Below are 7601 nucleotides of genomic sequence, written 5' to 3'. Positions count from 1 at the left end.
GAGAGTACGCCCGAGGAGCCATAGCAGGAGAAAACGGGAAGAAAACACACTTAAAAGTTCTTTATCTGAATGTACGCAGCGTTCATAACAAATTAGATGAGCTGTTGGCACAAATAGTTACAAATGGGTATGATCTGGTAGCCATACAGAGATGTGGTTGCAAGGTGACCAGGACTGGGAACTAAACATTCAGGGGTACTTGACAATTCAGAAGGACAGACAAAGAAAAGGAGGTGGGGTAGATCTGTTGATAAAGGATGGAATCACTGCAACAGTGAGAAACGATATTGGCTCAAATGATCAGGATGTTGAAACATTTTGGGTGCAGATAAGGAATAATGAGGGGAAAAAGTCACTGTGGGCATAGTCTATAGGCCCCCCAACAATAGCAACTCTGTTGATCGGAGTATTAACCAAGAAATAGTGGGTCTTGTAAAAAGAGAACAGCAATAATCATGGGTGATTTTAACCTCCATATTGATTGGACAAATCAAATTGGTCAAGGTAGCCTTGAGGAAGAGTTCATAGAGTGCATAGGAACTGGTTCCTTGATCAGTGTGTAATGGAACCAACCAGGGGGCAGGCTATCTTCGATCTGGTCCTGTATAATGAAATTGTTTATTAATCCTATCTCCTTGTAAAGGATCCCCTTGGAATGAGTGATCATAGTATGGTTGAATCAAATTCAGATGGAGGGCGAGAAAGTTGGATCTCAAACCAGCGTACCAAGCTTAAATGAAGGAGACTACAAAGGTATGAGGGCAGAGTTGGCCAAAGTGGACTGGGAAAATAGATTAAAGTGTAGGACAGTTGATGAACAGTGGCGTACATTTCAGAAGATATTTCATAACTCTCAAGAAAAATATATTCCAGTGAGGAGGAAAGGGTGTAAAAGAAAATATAGCTATCCGTGGCTAACTAAAGAAATAAAGGATGGTATCCAATTAAAAACAATAGCATACAAAGTGGCCAAAACTAGTGGGGGGACAGGAGATTGGGAAGCTTTTAAAAGCCAGCAAAGAGCGATTAGGAAAGTAAACTAGCAGGAAATATAAAAACAGATAGCAAAAGTTTCTACAGATATATAAAAAGGAAAAGAGTGGCTAAAGTAAATGTTTATCTCTTAGAGGATGAGACCGGGGAATTAGTAATAGGGAGCATGGAGATGGTAGAAACTTCGAACAAATATTTTGTATCAGTCCTTACGGTAGAGGACACTAAAAAATATCCCAACAGTGGTAATCAAGGGGCTAAAGAGGGGAAGGAACTTAACACAATCACAATCACTAAGGAGGTGGTACTCGGTACGATAAAGGGACTGAAGGCGGATAAATCCCCTGGACCTGATGGATTGAATCCTAGGGTCTTAAGGGAAGTAGCGGCAGTGATGATGGATGCAATTGTTGTAATTTACGAAAATCCACTGGATTCTGGAGAGGTCCCAGCAGATTGGAAAACTGTAAATGTAATACCCCTATTTAAAAAAAGTTGGCAGACAAAAAGCAGGAAACTATAAACCAGTTAGCCTGACATCTGTGGTTGGGAAAATGTTGGAATCCATTACTAAAGAAGCAGCAGTAGGACATTTGGGAAAGCATAATTCAGTCAGGCAGAGTCAGCATGGATTTATGAAGGAAAAGTCATGTTTGACAAACTTGCTGGAATTCTGAGAGGATATAACTAACAGGGTGGATAACGGGGAACCAGTGGATGTGGTGTATTTGGACTTCCAGAAGGCATTTGACAAGGTGCTACATAAAATGTTATTGCACAAGATAAAAGTTCACGGGGTTGGGGGTAATATTAGCATGGATAGCGGATTGGCTAACTAACAGAAAACCGAGAGTTGGGATGAAATGGTTCATTCTCGGGTTGGCAATCAGTAACCAGTGGGGTGCCACAGGGATCAGTGCTGAGACCCCAACTATTTACAATCTATATTAATGACTTGGATGAAGGGACCGAGTGTAACGTAGCCAAGTTTGCTGACGATACAAAGATGGGAGGTAAAGCAATGAGAGAGGACACAACATCTGGAAAAGGACATAGACAGGCTAAGTGAGTGGGCAAAAATTTGGTAGCTGGAGTATAATGTTGGAAAGTGTGAGGTTATGCACTTTGGCAGAAAAGAATCAAAGAGCAAGTTATTATTTAAACGGTGAAAAATTGCAAAGTGCTGCAGTATCGCAGGACCTGGGGGTCCTGGTGAACGAACACAAGGTTAGTATGTAGGTACAACAAGTGATCAAGAAGGCCAGTGGAATCTTGGCCTTTATTGCAAAGGGGATGGAGTATAAAAGCAGGCAAGTCTTGCTATAGTTATACAGGGTATTGGTGAGGCCGTACCTAGAAAGTTTTGGTTTCCATATTTAAGATACTTGCTTTGGAGACAGTTCAGAGAAGGTTCACTAGGTTGATTCCGGAGATGAGGGGTTGACTTATGAGGAAAGGTTGGGCCTCTACTCATTGGAATTCAGAAAAATGAGAGGTGATCTTATCGAAATGTATAAGATTATGAGGGGGCTTGACAAGGTGGAAGCAGAGAAGATGTTTCCACTGACAGGGGAGACTGGAACTAGGGGGCATAATCTTAGAATAAGGGGCCACCCATTTAAAACTGAGATGAGGAGGAATTTTTTCTCTGAGGATTGTAAATCTGTGCAATTTTCTGTCTGAGCTGTGGAAGCCGGGTCATTGAATTAAATTTAAGACAGATAGACAGTTTCTTAACCGATAAGGGAATAAGGGGTTATGGGTTATGGGGAGCGGGCAGGGAAGTGGACATGAGTCCATGATCAGATCAGCCATGATCGTATTAAATGACGAAGCAGGCTCGAGGAGCCAAATGGCCTACTCGCGCTCTTATTTCTTATGTTATGTTTCTTATTATTTATATGTGAGATTCTCTTTGCAAAATACTTTTTCACCAAAAACAGGATGTATAACAAAGGAAAATTGCCTTGATTTTTTTTTAGGCCATCCTTGCATGGGAGGGTTCAGTGCTCTTGCAGCATTTCTTACATTGTCATTTCGCCCTTCCTGTTCCTCCAGTACCGTTTTGTCATTTATCTTCAATGTGTACAGACAAAGGCATGTCCACAGAACTCTTTTTGGGAGGAAACTAAAACATTAAATCGTGTCCCCCCGATCTGGGGGACACACCAAACATTTTCAAGGCCCTTTTTTTTGTGCTTTTTTTTGGGGCACTAAAATCATATATTTTTTTTCTCCAAGTGCCCCCTATAAAAGGGGAGGGGGGACACTAAAAAAACACCGGCAATTAAAACAAATTAAACTTTCAAACATAAAATCAAATTAAAATTTGGTTGCCGGGCGTGATGATGCACTCCAGTCCCTCCGGTGCCCACCTCTCGCGGAAGGCCGCGAGCGAACCGGTGGACACCACGTGCTCCATCTCCAAGGACACCCTGGCGCAGATGTACGCGCGGAAGAGAGGCAGGCAGTCAGGCTGAACGACCGCCCGCTGCCTGGACCAGCTGATGGCACCATTGGCCGTGCCCAGGAGCAGTCCTACGAGGAGGCCCTCGGATCTACCCGCTCCCCTCCGCACAGGGTGCCCAAAGATCAGGAGTGTGGGACTGAAGTGCAGCCAGAATTTCAGGAGCAGCCCCTTTAAATAATAAAACAGGGGCTGCAACCTCGTGCATTCGATAAAAACATGGAACACGGACTCTTCCAGACCGCAGAAAATGGGAGCCCGTGAACCGGCTTAAAAATTTATTGCACGGCACTGCTCCGTGCACCACCCTCCAGGCCAGGTCCCCGATAAATAGTGGGAAGACTCCCGTGTAGAGTGCCCTCCATCGGGGACCCCCGCCTCCTCCGGACGGTACGCTATGGCGTGTCCGGTCGGCAGGCAAGGATGGCAAAGTTGAGGGTGTGCAGGAGCAGCCCGTACAGGAAACCCCTCCGCGTGGAACTGAAAGGCACGGAGGGCATTTCCCCGAGGCGGCTCAAGTTGTGAGGCGTCGGCTCCCGAGGGAGGTTCCGGGGTTTGGCGCGGATGAGAAATTCCGTCCGGACGGGGTCAGTTTGGACGGGATCTCCCCATATGCTTGAGCCTCCTAGATGCACCTAACGGAGTCAGGGCCCAGAGCTGTTTTTAGCGACTCGATGGCATCGGCCGCGCGGCGGACGATGGCCGGATTTAGGTGCCGCGCCAGCGTGTCTGGCGCCATCCAGCCCGCTCCTCCACCATCGAGCAGGTCCCTGGCCATGGTCACCTCACCAGCCACAGCCCTCTCGTCCGACTGCCACCTAAAACCTTGGTCGTGGAGGTACGGATTCCCAAGCAGCGGCTCCTGCAGGACGGCCGCCACTCCAGCCGGTGGAGAGCTGCGCTTGATGGAGACTTTGTTTTGACCCTGGTGAGTTCCTTGTAAAAGACAGGCAGCTCCTGGACGGCAGTCCTGATGCCCCCATGCTCACAAACAGGAGCTGCGTGTCGTAGTTGAGGCCGTGCTGCTGGCGGAAGAAATACGTCACCAGAGCACGCCACCTAGGAGGGGGCTCGACGTAAAGGTATCTCTGCAGGGTCTGAAGACGGAAAGTCGCGAGCTGGGCGCTGAAGCACACCAACGACTGACCGCCCTCCCCAAGCGGGAGACACAAGACCGCGACAGAGACTTAGTGCTTCCTGTTGTTCCAGAAGAAGTCCACCAGCTTCTTCTGTATCTTGGTGACAAACGCAGGGGGTGGGGTCAAAGTGACCAGCCGGTACCACAGCATGGCGGCCACCAGCTGGTTTATGACTAGCGCTCGACCCCTGTTTGAACAGAGGGAGCTCTGAAAGAGGCACACCTCTCCCCTGTTTGATGATTGGGGAGGGGTCTTGCTCCCTCTGCTCAGTTGTCTTGTAATTGATTTTTCCAATTAGGAGAAAGGGGCTCTCAGAGAGAGGGGAGAGACAGAGAGAGTGACAGAGAAAGAGTGAGGGGGGGTGGGAAAGAGGGAAGCTGTGAGGGCAGGTCTCCCCTCACAGTGATGGGTGGGTGTTGCTGGGTTGCACCCTCCAGATGGCAAACAAAACAGTCTTTGTAGATGGTCTTCGGGTGGGGGGAGAAGATGTCTTCACCTGGGGCAGCTGGAGCCACCCAGGCACAGCACTCCCAACGATGTTAATTAGGGTGATTAATCAGTCTTCAGCCAGGTAGCTACAGCTATCCCAGGCTAGGCAACGGGGGAGGGGTGTTTCAGTGGTGTGTGGGCCTAGTTATTTAGCAAGACCCCCACACACACTTCCACACACACACAACCCCCATGATGTTCCGGCCCTCTAGCAAGTCTTCTTTCCTCCCCCCACCGATACAACAAAGTCTTTCGGGGAATGCACCAATACACCCACGTTTTGATGATGAAGTCTTTCCCTCCTTCCACACTGGATAGTTGTTGTTCTTTTCCCCCTCTCTCCAACTCTCTGTAGAAGTAATAATGATGTTGAATTTTCTGCTCTCCTCTTCTCCCTCTGGATGAATTGGAATTGTAGTAAGCCCCTTCCTCCTCTTCCTGGGCTTGTCTCAGGGCTCACTCCAGGCCTTCCAGGCAGGAGCAACAGCAGGGAGCTCCTTCTCTCACTGCTCCAGGCTCCAAGTGAATAGGCCACGCCTCCAACAGCTCCACCATTGGTCCACAGCTCCCTGAAAGTAGCAAGCCAGGTGGATAAGGTTGTTAAGAAGGCATACAGAATGCTTGCCTTTCGTGGCCGAGGCATAGAATATAAGAATAGGTGGGTTATGCTTGAACTGTATAAACCACTGGTTAGGCCACAGCTGGAGTACTGCGTGCAGTTCTGGTCACCACATTACAGGAAGGACGTGATTGCATTGGAGAGGGTACAGAGGAGATTTACGAGGATATTGCCGGGATTGGAGAATCTTACCTATAAGGACAGATTGGATAGGCTGGTTTGTTTTCCTTGGAACAGATGAGGCTGAGGGGAGACCTCATTGAGGTATATAAAATTATGAGGGACCTAGATATAGTGGATAGAAAGGGCTTATTTCCCTTAGCAGAGGGGTGAACAATCAGGGGGCATAAATTTGAAGTCTTGGTAGAAGGTTTAGAGGAGATTTGAAGGGAAATTTCTTCAGAGGGTTGTGGGGGTCTGGAACTCACTGCGTGAATGGGTGGTAGAGGCAGAAACCCTCATCACATTTAAAAAGTACTTGGATGTGCACTTCAAGTGCCGTAGGCTGCCGGGTTACAGACCTAGAGCTGGAAAGTGGGATTAGGCTGGATAGCCTCTTGTTGGCCGGTGCAAACGTGATAGGCCGAAATGACTTCCTTCCATTCTATAAACATCTATGATTGTATCCCTAGGTAACCAACTCATGCTGATTACCACACTCATCACTACCCACCTTCCTACAGCCAGAATCTCCCTGCACCTCACCAACTGCATCTTTGTCCTGACCATGTTCTCTGACTTCTGAACTACTTCCTCCATGACTTGGTCTTCTGCATTAGGCGTTAGTGCTTGATCTAATTGAATGATGGAATGGGCTTGAAGGGCTGTAAGGCTTACTCCTGTTCCTATGTTCCTGTATCTGCAAATTGTTGTGGCTTTCTCAGTGTCTTTACAAGCATTCTTCCTGCTGTGAGTGCATTCTCTGTTATCTTATGTGCTCGGTTTCCTCCAGCACTTATTTCTGTTTCTTGCTGACCCTGTACCTGTTGCAAAAATCCCTGTCACAGCTCCCCAGCGACTTGCCCTCAATATTGAGTACCAGCCCATCCACTTCACTAAACTCTGACTCAATTAGTCCAATACTATCCATTCGCCTTTGCTAATTAGCTTTACAATCATTTCCTTCCATTAGTTCCCGTCTGCTCCTCTCAAAGGCCCAAACCTTTTCCTTCAGGCTTTGGGCAGCTGAGATCAGCGAGTTGCTCCACACTTTACTATTGACTCTCGAGCTCTTTCATGCTGCAAAGTCGAGCCTTGTTTAGTCTGTTTGAGCACTGTCAGTGGTCTGCTGTGCGTTAACATTTATGTTTCTGTCTATTTCAGGAGAGTACGCCCGAGGAGCAGAGGTACGATATGCTCTCCAAAAATAACTGAACAACATTATAAAGTAGCATATTGAAGAGCTGGTTTTATTTTCTGCTTTTAAATATTTCATATTTACATTATTAGTGAAGACGACCATCAGCCAAACATAGCGGAAGGCAGCCTGTCTCTGGGAGCATTTAAAGGACCCACCCAGTATGGAGTGTGGAGACATGTAATGGACATTCTCAACCCTGGTACGGAGGGCCTTTCCTGTTTTCTTACTTAACCCGTAAAATCCTCAATAAGTGGGCACATCTTAAGAATACCAGACACGAGTACAAAAATGTAAATATTATCTGTACCGACTTCAAATAAGAAAATAAATGAAATCGCAGCATGTGGTGTCTGATTCATGATTTATAATGCAACAAACGAAAAATAATCATAACTATTTTAGAAGCAATTGGCCATTACAATTCATTCATTAGTAAACAAAAAACGTGATTTAAATCATTAACCTGTTACAGTAGGTTCTCTCATGGTTTAAAACTGGAAAATTAATGCACGAGTATATTCACAACTGAATAAG

General features: G+C 46.7%; 1 long non-coding RNA gene across 1 annotated transcript; it reads left to right on the top strand.

The window, feature by feature from the left end:
* On the top strand, positions 1 to 7364 carry LOC139229667 (uncharacterized). Its single transcript, XR_011587779.1, has 3 exons — positions 1 to 71; positions 7031 to 7053; positions 7157 to 7364. It is a non-coding gene; the product is annotated as an uncharacterized lncRNA (long non-coding RNA).
* Positions 7365 to 7601: the final 237 nt, after the last annotated feature.

This window comes from Pristiophorus japonicus, chromosome 19 (assembly GCF_044704955.1).
Source record: "Pristiophorus japonicus isolate sPriJap1 chromosome 19, sPriJap1.hap1, whole genome shotgun sequence".
Taxonomy (NCBI): domain Eukaryota; kingdom Metazoa; phylum Chordata; class Chondrichthyes; family Pristiophoridae; genus Pristiophorus; species Pristiophorus japonicus.
The sequence above is the reverse complement of the archived record's forward strand: the minus strand, read 5'-3'. Positions and strand labels throughout refer to the sequence as shown.